At 42.3% G+C, this 14,834-nt stretch overlaps 1 long non-coding RNA gene across 1 annotated transcript; it reads right to left on the bottom strand.

Annotated features, from left to right (window-relative positions):
• Positions 1–219: 219 nt before the first annotated feature.
• On the bottom strand, positions 220–4,340 carry LOC140599314 (uncharacterized). Its single transcript, XR_012002042.1, has 2 exons — positions 2,500–4,340; positions 220–2,310 (listed from the first exon to the last, which is right to left on the bottom strand). It is a non-coding gene; the product is annotated as an uncharacterized lncRNA (long non-coding RNA).
• Positions 4,341–14,834: the final 10,494 nt, after the last annotated feature.

Below are 14,834 nucleotides of genomic sequence, written 5' to 3'. Positions count from 1 at the left end.
GCTAAGCTTCTGCCTTTGGCTCGGATTGTGATTGAGGATCCTGGGATGGAGTCCCGCATCAGGCTCCCTGCTCAGTGAGGAGTCTGCTTCTCCCTCTCCCTCTGCTGCTCCCCCTACTTGTGCTCTCTCTTGCTTGCTCTCTCTCAAATAAATAAAATCTTTTTTAAAAAAGAAAGAAATGGTTAAATACATAAAACATAAATTTTATCATCTCAACCATTTTTAATACATATATTTTTAAGTTTTTTATTTAAATTCCAGTTAGTTAACACAGAGTGTAATATTAGTTCCATGTGTACAGTGTAGTGACTCAATAACCCCATATAACAGCCAGTGCTCATCACAGGGTCATTCCTTCCTCCCCACCACATGTTGGTTTCTCTCTCTCTCTCTCTCTTTTCCCTTTTGCTCATTTGTTTTGTTTCTTAAATCCCACACATGAGTGAATTATCTTTGTCTGACTGACTCATTCTTTTTTATGGCTGAGTAATATTCCATTGTGTACACACACCACCTCTTCTTTATCCATTCATCTGTCTATAGACATCTGGGTTCTTTCATAATTTGGCTGTTGTAGATAATGATGCTATAAACACTGGGGTGCATGCATCCCTTTGAATTAGCATTTTTATATTCTTTGGGTAAATACCAAGTAGTACAGTTACTGGATCATAGGGTAATTCTATTCTTAATTTTTTGATAGAACTTCCATACTGTTTCCCACAGTGGCTGCACCAGTTTGCATTCCCACCACAGTATAGAGGGTTCCCCTTTCCCCACATCTTTGCCATCATCTGTTGTTTCTTATGTTGATAATTTTAGCTACTATGACAGATGTGAGATGATATGTCATTGTAGTTTTGATTTGTATTTCCCTGATGATGAGCAATGTTGAGCATCTTGTCATGTGTCTGTTGGCCATGTCGAGGTCATCTTTGGAGAAATGTCTGTTCATGTCTTCTGCCCATTTCTTGACTGCATTATTTATCTTTTGAGTGTTGAGTTGTATCTGTTCTTTATAGATTTTGGATGCTAACCCTTTATCAGATATGTTGTTTGCAAATATCTTCTCCCATTCTGTAGGTTGCCTTTTGGTTTTGTCAACTGCTCCCTTTGCTGTGAAGAAGCTTTTTATCTTGATGAAGTCCCAGTAGTTCCTTTTTGCTTCTATTTCTCTTGCCTTTGGAGACGTGTCTTGTAAGAAGTTGCTACAGCTGATGTCAAAGAGGTTGCTTCCTGTGTTCTCCTCTAGGATTTTGATGGTTTCCTGTCTCACGTGTAAGTCTTTAATCCATTTTGAATTTATTTTTGTATAGGTTGTAAGAAAGTGGTCCAGTTTTATTCTTCTGTGTGCCTCTGTCCTGTTTTCCCAGCATCATTTGTTGGGGAAACTTTCCTGTTTTGTCAAAGATTATTTGATTATAAAGCTGTAGTGATCAAAACAGTATGATCCTGGCACAAATATAGACCCAGAGATCAATAGGATAGAATAGAAAACCCAGAAATGAACCATCTTGACCATTTTTAAGAGCACAGTGTGGTGTAGTGTTAACTACATTTATGGCATTGTGCCATTTATCTCCAGAACTCTTCATCCTATAGAGCTGAAACTCTGTCCCCACTAAACACTAACTCCCGACTCCCTTCCCTGAGCGCCTAGAACCCATCCCTTTACTTTTTATGAATTTGACTGTTTTAAGTACCTCATCTAGGTGAAGCCATTTAGCATTTTTCTTTTTGTGACTGGTCTTATTTAATGTAGCAGAATGTTGTCAAGTTTCATCCATTTGTAGCATGAGTCAGAATTTTGTCCCTTTTTAAAACTGAATAATATTCCATTGTATGTACAGAGGTCATTGTATTTATCCATTCATCCACTAATGGACACTTAGAGTGCTTCCAACTTTGGCTGCCATCCTCAGGGGTGTCCAAACATCCCTTCAAGTATTTGCTTCTAATTCTTCTGGGTGTATACCCCAAAATGGAATTGTTGCATCATATAGAGATTTCATGTTTAATATTTTGGGGAACCGCCATACTGGTTTCCACATGAGCTGCACCGTTTTTATTCCCATGAGCAGTACAAATGGTCCTGATTCTCCATATCCTCACCAATACCTGGTACCTTATGGTTTGTCAATGGTAGTCATCTTAGTGGGTAGAAGGCGGCATCTCATTGTGCTTTTGGTTTGAAATCTAATGATCAGCGATATTGAATTGCAGGTCCTGCCCTCAGTCAGGGAGAGGGGATTGTACAAAGGTGTGGAGGCCAGGAGGTGGGGATTATTGGAGATCATCTTATCGCCACAGCTGCATTTGAAAATAAAGAAGAACAGAACTACTGTAAAGTAGAAAACATCAGAATGCATCCTATGTAATCAGAGGATGTATTTTTAAATGAGGGTCTTGCTAGGAATACAAACATATCCGCATGCGGACGTGCAATAGAAATGTATTTCTTATTGTTGGTCCAGAACAAACAGCTTGAAAGCCACTGACCTGGGAGATCTTCCTGCAGACCCTGAAGAGAAGACTGTGATTAAACTGTACGTGAGCCCAGGCCCCCGCGGCTTGTTCTCCGCTCAGTGCGCTCCCATGGCAACCACTCTTCTTCATTTCTGCTCTTGCGCGTGGTAGCCACCACAGCACTTGTATTTTCAAAGAACTTACATCAATCTAACCATTTCCTCCAAGATTTTTTCATCCAATAGTCTGAAACTCAACAAGCTTTGCTGGTTGGCAAGGCTGTGGGGAGTGCGCACTTGTTCTGACCTGTTTTCCTGCTCTCCGGGCTGCCTGCGTGTGAGGTCTGCGGGGGAGGCGGGGAGGTGTTCTCATGGTGTCTGAGCTCCCCCTGCCTCCGGCTGCCCTGCTTCATGTATATGAAGGTTCAACATCAGAGGTCTCCTATGTTCTATGTCACATTCCTGATCTCCCCACTATTTTCTTAAAGGTTATGAGAAAAGAGAGGTCTGCGAAGCGTCTCTCCTTTGCCATCTTAAAATCTCGCTTCCCTGAGGCAGCCCTGATCTCTGAAATGGGTCCCAGTGTCCCCCTCACATGGGGCATGGCCACCCGTGTGTCCTTGCCTTCGGAGTTGTGGCCCCTTGAAGATGGAGCAGCTCAAGCTGGGCTGAGACTCCTCAGGCAACGCTGGACGCTGGGTGCCAGGTTTGGGGGGTGGTGCCCCTTCCTGCTTGGGGAGCGCTCACTTCCACCTGCCTTGTCTTCTGGGCCTCACTCCCTCCTGGGCTGGGGCTGAACCTCATCCCTCCTGGTGAGGGTCTCTTCTCTCCCATCTCTCCTTCCTCCAGGGAGCACAGATGGTTTTTGTTTCTCTTTTCTTTCCATTAAGTGTCTTTATTCATAAGAATTCAGAAACTTTTGCCTTTTCTCCACTTTCTTCCCAGCTTGAAGAATCACACTATGACCTGGGGGCCCCAGGAGCCCCTTCCTGCCCTCCCCCTTCTTTGTATCTTTCCCCACTCACCCCCACTCTCACCAGCGTGTGATGAGCAGAGGGGTCCTGAGAGGATGCTCAGGATTTGTTCACCCACTGCTTCCTCCGCCTCATTCGAGGGAGCGTTCTGAGTGTAGACGCTCCGCCAAACCAAGCCTGGCTTCTGTTTCTTTCTCTGGCCATCACTTTTCAGAAACAATGGCTTTCAGTGTCCCTTTGTCCCGCTGTCTGTCTGAGCCTGATGACTACTTCTGCCCTTATGTTTCTCACTCTCTTGCTGTCGGAGGCAACATAGACTCTTCCCCTGCAGGTTCTAAAGATGATTTTCCAGACAATATCTCCAAGAGGTTTTTCTCTTTTCCAGAAGGGCCAGGATAGCATTCTAGCCCATGGGGGAGGCTCAGTGTACCACCCACACCCTCAACTTAAAACCAGCCGTGTCCTGGGAAGGACTGTCTCTCGTGCCCAATTTGAGAAAGATGCAACATGGTGGTGATTCCTTCTCCTTCTCCTCTCCTCCCGTTGTCCCATCTTCCTTACCCTTCCTCAAAGGAAAATAAAGAAGCTCCATTATGCAAAGAAATGCAACACAGAAGGGAACCATAGGCAAGTTGACTGGCCTTGCCTTGGGGGATAAAACAATGGTGGGTAAGACCCTCTGGGAGGAGAACCCTCTATGGTCACCCCTCCCCTCGACGCAGAAGCGGAGGAATTGCCTGGGTCACTTTTGGGAGCAGCTGTCTCTGCATCTTGTTGTCAACATGGTGTCAACAGGTTTTATTTGCATCTTCAGGTGACTCAGGGCTCACTCTAAAATCACAATGTGATGACCCATGGGGACAGGCACAGCCCTGCTGCAGGTCAGATCAGGGAAGATCCCGATGCTCACAAACTACCTTTCCAAAGAAAAAAACATAAAACAGAAACAAGTCTGTGGGTGTAGCCCTGTGATAACGGAGTGACGAGTGCACAGATAAATGGTTTCTCTGGAGCCAAGCCCCGCGCGCCTCCACGGGGCCGAGTTGAAGAACTGAACAACCAAACATTCACCAGCAGGAACAAGTGTGTAGGGCTGCTGATGGCGAGGACATTACGTAAGCTTTAATAATTATGCTAAGCTTTTTTTCAGCGTGTGCAAAATTAGGAAAAATTACAAGCAGACCACGGAGATATTGTGGATTTGCTTCCAGACCAGGGCAGTAAAGCGAACATTGCAATCAAGTGAGTCAAGTGAACTTTTTGGTTTCCAGGTGCATGTGAAGTTGTGTTTACAGGGTCCTGTAGCCTATGAAGTGTGTGGTGGTATGTGTGTAAAGAAACAATGCTCATGCCTTAACCAAAAATACTCTGTGTTGTAAAATGCCAACCCTCATCTGAGCTTTCAACGAACCATGATCTTTTTGCTTGGTGGAGGGTCTTGCCTCATGTTGATCTGCTGACCCCTGAGGGTGCTGGTGGCCAAAGGCTGGGTGACTGTGGCCATTTCTGAAAATAAGACAACGTCGACGTTTGCTGCATGGATTGACTCTTCCTTTCGTGAATGATTTCTCCGTAGCCTGTGATGCTGTTTGGTAGCATTTTACCCACAATAGGACTTCTTTCAAAACTGGAGTCCCTCCTCTCAAACCCTGCAGCTGCTTTACAGCTACGTTCATGTGATATTCTAAGTCCTTTTTTGTCATTTCAACAGTCTTCACGGCATCTTCACCAGGAGTAGGTCCCATCCCGAGAACCCACTTTCTTTGCTCATCTAGAAGAAGCAGCTCCTTGTCTGTTTAAGTTTTATCCCGAGATTGGGGGCAGTTCAGTCGCATCTTCAGACCATACTTCTGATCCTGGTTCTCTTGCTGTTGTTCCTACATCTGCAGTCAGGACACATTCAACATTTACGGATTAGGTTTGCCATCCTACACGCGCAGCTTGTGATGCCCCCAAAACAATTACAATGTTAACGTCAAAGATCACTGGTCGCAGGTCATCATAACAAATACAAGAACAATGAAAAACTCTGAAATCTTGTGAGAATTACCAAAATGTGACACAGGGACATGAGGCCAGCAGATGCTGTTGGAAAAAATGGTGCCGACTGACTTGCTTGATGCAGGGTTGCCCCAAACTTTCCATTTGTAAAAAGCACACCCTCTGCAAAGCGCAGGAAAGCAAAGCAGTAGAACAAGATGTTCCTGAATAAGCACGGAGTGTCATCACGATGTGATGCTGAAAAGTAAGAGCAGGTCTGCTCCGTGGCACATCTGCATTTTTGTGAATTTGGGGTGATTCAAGAATGGGAGGTGACGCTCCAAGACACTCGGCAATGACTTTCAGAAACAAGATTCTAATGACTGTTTTTACTAGTACCAATTTATCAGTCGCTCTGCAAATATTTTTTGGTGTATAATAAATAAGTCAGCGCTCAACTGACAGATAAGTATGCAAATGACAGGGGACCATATGGTGGTTACAAGGCAGAATTTAACATTTTAAAGGACAAAACACTCATATTCATGTACAGCAATTAACTAGAGGACCAAGGACCATCTGTTGTGACTCACTTGTCCCCCCCCACCCCCCGCCCGCCCAGATGCACACACAATCCTAAATTTCACCTTGGCTTTTCTTGGTCCCATGTTCCAAGCAGAGGAGTATCTTTTCCATAATTTTCTCATTATGTGTTAATGTGATCATAATGTTCTTACCACGTCGCCGTATTTCCGTGTTTGGCTCCGAGATCGTGTGGTGGGTGTCTATGTGCCTCAGCCTGTTTTCGGATTTTCTTCCCCTCGGTGCTGGTTTCTCTGCTCTGGCATGGGGCCAAGGCTTTTCCCCTGTCGCATTTTGCAGCATCACTCCGTCCCGCTCCATCTCCCCCGGGAGGAGGCAGGGATGGAAGGAGAACCGTGCCGGCGTGGGCCCAGCTCCCCCCTGCGTGGCGCGAGAGCATGTGTGCAGAGACACACCGAGGTGTGTGTCCTTGCCGTGCTCCCCGGCGAGCGGGACTCAGCCCGGTCATCTTCTGAGAACAGGTCTTAAATCACAGGCATTTATCCCTTCCTTTTAATCTCCCGATGCCCTATTATTCTCCTCAGAGGGAGACTTTGAAGCTAAAAACACCAAGTCAAAGGCAAAAGAGGTGTGTGTGTATGGGGGGGGAGGGGAGTTCAGTGATTACCAGCACTTCTGGTCCCACATGGGAGACCGTCCATCTGGGTCATTCGGGTGAGGGGGGCTTGTGTCAAGCTCACCCAAGGAACTATGGGTTTCTGCTTCCTTTCAGCTACACGGATTCAAAACAAGTGTTCTAAGGCACCATCTTTCTGCGATCTTGTAACAAACCACAACTGATAAACTTCCATTTATATTCCAAGAAAGGGCCTGAGCCATTCACGTGTCTGGCCATAGGCATGAGAAGTCTGGGTGCTCCCCAGCTCGGGGTGATTCCAGGCTGCGGTCTCCCAGTGGCCAGCTGCCCAGCTCGCGCCCTGCCCTTGACCGTGGTGGGCCGCGGCTGCCCTTCCTCTAGAGCGCACCTGTCCTGACCCTCGAGGCCGCACAGCCTAAGGCAAATCCTGTTTAACCACTTCTGGGACAAGTTTGCAGCTACTGTCTCTAAGGGATTGGCTGAGAGAGTGAAAACTCCATTGCTGAGTGATAACTCCAAGTCCAAGACCCATTATCTCCTAAACATATCTCAATTATCTTTTCTGGGGTGCCTGGGTGGCTCAGTCAGTGAGCATCTGCCTTCGGCTCAGGTCACGATCCCTGGGTCCCTCGATCCTGTGGGATCGAGTCCCATGTCGGGGTCCCTGCTCAGCTCCGACTCTGCTTCTACTTCTAACCCTCTCCCTACTCTCTCTCCTCTCTCTGAAATGAATAAATTTTTAAAAACCTTTAAATTATTTTTCCTAAGGTGCTCAAAATATCAGATTCATCTCGTTTGAATTTTCTTACCCTTGTTTGCAATTAAAGAAGCTAAAGTTTGAAGAGACTTTATGAGGTCCCCGCCAAAATGATTTTACCTTCTTCTTATGCAGCTTCAAACCTGCAAGACTTAGCCTGTCCAGTGAAATTTCAGATAGCATTTCCACCAATGCCTTAGGACTGGACACATGTCATTAGTGGGAGAGTTAAGATACATCCCAATGTAGGGCAGCCCTGGTGGCGCAGCGGTTTAGCACCGCCTGCAGCCAAGGGTGTGATCCTGGAGACCCTGGATCTCTATAAATAAATAAAATCTTAAAAAAAAAAAAAAAAGATACATCCCAATGTAGCAGGACTCTGCCCTAGGAGTGTCCCATGCACTGTGGCAGGCAGTGACTTCCTGCTCCAGAGACACAATGACCACCAATGCCCCCTCACCCCTACCTTCATTTGCATATTTTATTTCTATTTTATTTATTCATGAGAGACACAGAGAGAGGCAGAGACACAACACAAGCAGAGGGAGAAGCAGGCTCCCTGCAGGGAGCTCAATGTGGAACTGGATCCCAGGACCCTGGGGTCACAACCTGAGACAAAGGTAGACGCTCAACCCCTGAGCCCCCAAATAACCCCATCTTATTATTTCTAATCAATCAGATGTTATTAATTTTTTTCAAAATTTTAAATGCTCATGAGATATAATTTCATTAAGTGGAGCCTGAGATATTTTTGTCACGGGCACACACACACACACACACACACATACACACATACACACACATATTTAAATTAATGGACATTATTTTTTAGGGCAGTTTTAGGTTTACTGAAAAAATTGAACAGAGAGTTCACATATATTCCTTTTATTCCCTGCCTTCATGTCCCTGTAGTTAATATCTTGCACTTGTTACAGCTGATGAGCTGATATTGATCATTATTATTAGCTAAAGTCTATAGTTTACATTAGGGTTTGCTCTTTATATGGTACAGTTCTTTAGGTTTTACCAAATGCATAATGTCACTATTATGTATCACAGAATATGTGTCACTGTCCTAAAAATCCCTGTGCTCCACCTACTCACCCCCACCCCAAGCCCTCAGCAACCACGGATCCCTTTACCATCCCTGTAGTTTTGCCTCTTCCAGAACATCACAGACCTGGAGTCCTACTATAGGTTGCTTTTTAAGAGTGACTTGTTACACTTAGTGATGTCCATTTAAGGTTCCTTCATGTCCTCTTAACTGAGTCTTTCACAGAGGGGATGATTTTTCTTTTTGTCATGATGAAGTCCCTCTTACCAATATTTTCCTTCACGGATCATGCGTTTGATGTCCTAAAACATATGGCCAAATCCACGGCCCCCTAGATCTTCTCCCATGGTTTGTTTTCCAAGTCTTATAATTCTGTGTTACATTTAGGTTTACAAGCCACATTGAGTTAGTTATTGTGAGGGCAGTAAGACTTTTGTCTAGATTTATTGTATTGCATGTGGATGCCCAGCATTTGTTAATAATGCTGTTCTTCCCTTTTTTCCACTGAGTTGCCTTTGCTCCTTTGCCCGAGGTTGGCTGAGTAGGCCTGTGTGGGTCCATTTCTGGGCTCTCTGTTCTGTTTCATTGATCTGTGTGTCTCTCTTGTCACAAACACCACACTGTCTTGATTACCACAGCTTTACGGTAAGACTTTGGAGTGAAGTCAGTCCTCTGACCTTGTTTTTCTGGGTCTTTTTGCCTCTTCACATAAACTTCAGAATCAGTTTGTAGATGACTACAAAGTAGCTTGCTGAAATTTTTTTGAAAATGCACTGAACCTGTAGATTAAGTTGAAAAGAACTGACATCTTGTCAATATTGAATTTTCCTATCCATGAATATGAATTACCTTCCCATTTATTTAGATCTCCTCTGACTTCTTTCACCAGAGATTTGTAGTTTTTCTCACATAGATCTTGTGCAAACTTTGTTAGACTTATATCTAAGTATTTCTCTCTCTCTCTCTCTCTTTTTTTGGTGCTAGTGTGTTTTTTTTTTTGTTTTTTTTTTTTTGGTGCTAGTGTTAATGGTGTAGTGGTCCACCACCACCCCCAGCTCTATTGAGGTAAATAGATTAAAATGGTATACATTTAAGTATACAATATGCTGTTTTGACATGTTTGCATAATGAAATAATCACCATGATCAAGCTAAATCACGCATCCTAATTCACATAATTACCATTTCCTTTTCTTTTTTAAAAATGGTTTTGTGTTCTTAATTTCAAATTCCAATTGTTTCCTGTTGGTATATAGGAAACCTATTGACTCTTATATATCATCCTTGTATCCTGAAACCTTGCAGCTTTGTTTAATCATCCATTAGTTCCAGAAGTTTTCATTTTTGTCAATTCTCTGGAATTTTCTACATAATCATGTCATCTGTGAACAGAGACAATTTTATTTCTTCCTTCCCAATCTGTGTGCCTTTTTTCTTATCTTATTGTCAACAATATATTTCCAGAGCAGCATATAACAACAGATATGATTATAGCTAACAATATGAATCCTTCATGGCAAAGTCTGTGCTGTTTGAATATAAGTTCTACATGTGTCTTCTACACATGAGTTAAAATTCTTAAAAGCTTCCAATCCATGAGCATGGAATATCTTTCCATCTCTATGTGTCTTCGTCAATTTCTTTCGGAAGCGTTCTGTAGTTTTTAGGGTATAGATCCTTTACTTCTTTGGTTAGGTTTAGTTCTAGGTATCTTACGCTTTTGGGTACAATCATAAATGGGATTGACTCCTTAATTTCTCTTTCTTCAGTCTCATTGTTATTGTATAGAAATGCCACTGATTTCTGGGCATTGATTTTGTATCCTGCCACATTGCTGAATTGCTGTATGAGTTCTAGCAGTCTTGGGGTAGAGTCTTTTGGGGGTTTTTTTTAAGTTTTTATTTATTTATTCATGAAAGACAGAAAGAGAGAGAGAGAGAGAGAGAGAGAGGCAGAGATGCAGGCAGAGGGAGAAGCAGGCTCCATGCAGGGAGCCTGATGTGGGACTTGATCTCGGGTCTCCAGGATCATGCCCTGGGCCGAAGGCAGGCACCAAACCACTGAGCCACGCAGGGATCCCTGGGTTCTCTATGTACAGTATCATGTCATCTGCAAAAAGGGGAGAGTTTGACTTCTTCTTTGCCAATTTGAGTGCCTTTTATTTCCTTTTTTGTCTGATTGCTGAGGCTAGGACTTCTAGTACTGTGTTGAATAGCAGTGGTGAGAGTAGACATCCCTGTCATGTTCCTGATCTTAGGGGAAAGGCTCAACAGTTTTTCCCTGTTGAGAATGATACTTGCTGTGGGCTTTTTGTAGATGGCTTTTAAGATGCTGAGGAATGTTCCCTCTATCCCTACACTCTGAAGAGTTTTGATCAGGAATGGATGCCGTATTTTGTCAAATGCTTTTTCTGCATCTATTGAGAGGATCATACGGTTCTTGTTTTTTCTCTTGTTGATGTGATCTATCACGTTAATTGTTTTACAAGTATTGAACCAACTTTGCATCCTGGGGATAAATCCCACTTGGTCATAGTGAATAATCTTCTTAATGTACTATTGGATCCTATTGGCTAGTATCTTGGTGAGAATTTTTGCATCTGTGTTCATCAGGGATATTGGTCTATAATTCTCCTTTTTGGTGGGGTCTTTGTCTGGTTTTGGAATTAAGGTGATGCTGGCCTCATAAAACGAGTTTGGAAGTATTCCATCCCTTTCTATCCTTCAGAACAGCTTTAGTAGAATAGGTATTGTTTCCTCTTTAAACATTTGCTAGAATTCCTCTGGGAAGCCATCTGGCCCTGGACTTTTGTGTTTTGGGAGGTTTTTGATGACTGCTTCAATTTCCTCCCTGGTTATTGGCCTGTTCAGGTTTTCTATTTCTTCCTGTTCCAGTTTTGGTAATTTGTGGTTTTCCAGAAATGCATCCATTTCTTCTAGATTGCCTGGTTTATTGGTGTATAGCTGCTCATAATATGTTTTTAAAATCATTTGTGTTTCCTTGGTATTGCTTGTGATCTCTCCTCTTTCACTCATGATTTTATTAATTTGAGTCTTTTCTCTTTTCTTTTTAATAAGGCTAGCTAATGGTTTATCTATCTTATTCATTCTTTCAAAGAACAAACTCCTGGTCTTGTTGATCTGTTCTACAGTTCCTCTGGTCTCTATTTCAATGAGTTCTGCTCAAATCTTTATTATTGCTCTTCTTTTTGTTGTTGTGGGTTTTATTTGCTGTTCTTTCTCCAGTTCCTTTAGGTGTGAAGTTAGCTTGTGTATTTGAGTTTTTTCTAATTTTTTGAGGGATGCTTGTATTGCAATGTATTTTCCTCTTAGGACTGCTTTTGCTGTATCCCAAAGATTTTCAACAGTTGTATCTTCATTTTCATTAGTTTCCATGAATTTTTTAAATTATTCTTTAATTTCCTAGTTGACCCATTCATATTTTAGTAGGATGCTCTTTAATCTCCATGTGTTTGAGTTTCTTCCAAATTTCTTCTTATACTTGAGTTCTAGTTTCAAAGCATTGTGGTTTGAAAATATGCAGGGCACAATCCCAATCTTTTGGTATTGGTTGAGACCTGATTTGTGACCCAGTATGTGGTTTATTCTGGAGAAAGTTCCATGTGCTCTTGAGAAGAATGTGTATTCGGTTGCGTTCAAATGGAAAGTTCTATATATATCTATGAAATCCATCGGTCCAGTGACTTGTTTCTTTGGTGATGTTGTGCTTAGAATATCTGTCATTTGTAGAAAGTGCCATGTTAAAAAGTCTCCCAGTATAAATGTATTATAATCTAAGTATGTTTTTACTTTGGCTATTTTTTTAATTTAATTTTTTTACTTTGGTTATTAATTGATATACTTGGCAGCTCCCACGTTAGGGGCATAAATATTCATGATTGTTAGGTCTTCTTGTTGGATAGACTCTTGAAGTATAATATAGTGTCCCTCTTCATCTCTTACTACAGTCTTTGGGATAAACTTTATCTGTTATGAGGATTGCTACCCCAGCTTTCTTTTGAGGACCATTTGAATGGTAAATGGTTCTCCAACATTTCATTTTCAGGCTGGAGGTGTCCTTAGGACTAAAATGAGTCTCTTATAGATAGCAAATAGATGGGTCTTACTTTTTTATCCAGTCTGAAACCCTGCGTCTTTTGATGGGATCATTTAGCCCATTCACATTCAGAGTAACTATTGAAAGATATGAATTAATATTGTGAAAATGTCTATATTACCCAGGGCAATTTACATGGTAAATGCAATCCCTATCAACATACCATGGACTTTCTTCAGAGAGTTGGAACAAATAATCTTAAGATTTGTGTGGAATCAGAAAAGACCCCAAATAGCCAGGGGAATATTGAAAAAGAAAACCAGAGCCGGGGGCATCACAATGCTGGATTTCAAGTTGTACTACAAAGCTGTGATCATCAAGACAGTGGGGCACAAAAACAGACACATACATCAATGGGACTGAATAGAGAACCCAGAAATGGGCCCTCAACTCTATGGTCAACTAATATTCGACAAAGCAGGAAAGACTATCCACTAAAAAAGGACAGTCTCTTCAATAAATGGTGCTAGGAAAATTGGACAGCCACATCCAGAAGAATGAAACTGGACCATTCTCTTATACCATACACAAAGATAAACTCAAAATGGATGAAAGATCTAAATGTGAGACAAGAATCCATCAAAATCCTGGGAGAATACAGGCAATACCCTTTTTGAACTTGGTCACAGCAACTTCTTGCAAGACACATCTATGAAGGCAAGGGAAACAAAAGCAAAAATGGGACTTAATCAAGATAATAAGTTTCTGCACAGCAAAAGACACAGTCAAGAAAACCACAAGATAATCTACAGAACGGGAGAAGATATTTGCAGATGACATATCAGATAAAGGGCTAGTATTCAAGATTTATAAAGAACTTATTAAACTCAACAGCAAAGAAACAAACAATCCAACCATGAAATGGGCAAAAGACATGAACAGAAATTTCACCAAAGAAGACATACACATGGCCAACAAGCACATGAGAAAATGCTCTGCATCCCTTGGCATCAGGGAAATACAAATCAAAACTACAATGAGATACCACCTTACACCAGTGAGAATGGTGAAAATTAACAGGACAGGAAACAACAAATGTTGGAGAGGATGTGGAGAAAGGGAAACCCTCTTGCGTGATTGGTGGGAATGTGAACTATATAGCCACTCTGGAAAACTTGTGTGGAGGTGCTTCAAAGAGTTAAAAATAGAGCTACCCTATGACCCAGCAATTGCACTGCTGGGGATTTACCCCAAAGATACAGATGCGGTGAAACGGCAGGACACCTGCACCCCAACGTCTATAGCAGCAACATCCACAATAGTCAAACTGTAGGAGGAGCTTTGGTGTCCATCGAAAGATGAATGGATAAAGAAGCTGTGGTCTATGTATACAATGGAATATTACTCAGCCATTAGAAATGACAAATACCCACCATTTGCTTCGACGTGGATGGAACTGGAGGGTATTATGCTGAGTGAAGTAAGTCAGTTGGTGAAGGACAAACAGTGTATGGTTTCACTCATACGGAGAGTATAAAAAAATAGTGAAAAGGATTAAAGGGGAAAGGAGAGGAAATGAGTGGGAAAAATCAGAAAGGGTGACAGTGCATGAGAGACCCCTAACTCTGGGAAACAAACAAGGGGTAGTGGAAGGGAGGTGGGTGGGGGGTTGGGGTGACTGGGTGGCCGGCACTGAGGGGAGCACTTGATGGGATAAGCACTGGGTGTTTTACTATATGTTGGTAAATCAAACTCCAATAAAGAAAATATACAAAAAAAATATGGTAAAATAAAGAAACAAAATTTTCAAAAAAAAAAATTCTTAAAAGCTGGGAATTTCCTTGAATTTATATAACCCTACAGCCTATCATGCAGTCTGTTAAATGGTAAGCACTCAATGAGTGTCTAGTGGGAATGAATGTAAGGAATTAAAAGAATTAGTAACTGTATATCCAACATCCTAGCAGAAAATAGAATTTACATCAGAGGGTTCAAATCCAGAGACTTGAACACAGTGGCTCTAGACCATGGCTGTCCATTAGAGTCATCTGGGAGCTTTCATATTCCCGTGCTTGGGGATGAGATCAGGCTTTACAGGCGATTCCAATGGCAAGTGAAGATTGAAAATTAGTATAATAATGAAAAGACTACTTGTGGAAATGTAGGCAGGCTAAGGAAACCAAAACAGGGTGTCCAGACACTTATTTTATAGGCGGAGACGCAGAAGCCTGGGGAGGAGTCAGTAGCTCAAGATGATAGAGGTAGTAAGTGGCCAAATGGAGATTCAAGCCAGGGATGTCTTATTCTCTACTTCAAATAAAATAAATATTCTGCCTTCCAAAATGAATTTTTCTCTGGATCAAAATGTC

This window comes from Vulpes vulpes, chromosome 1 (genome assembly GCF_048418805.1).
Source record: "Vulpes vulpes isolate BD-2025 chromosome 1, VulVul3, whole genome shotgun sequence".
NCBI classification, from domain to species: Eukaryota; Metazoa; Chordata; class Mammalia; order Carnivora; family Canidae; genus Vulpes; species Vulpes vulpes.
The sequence above is the reverse complement of the archived record's forward strand: the minus strand, read 5'-3'. Positions and strand labels throughout refer to the sequence as shown.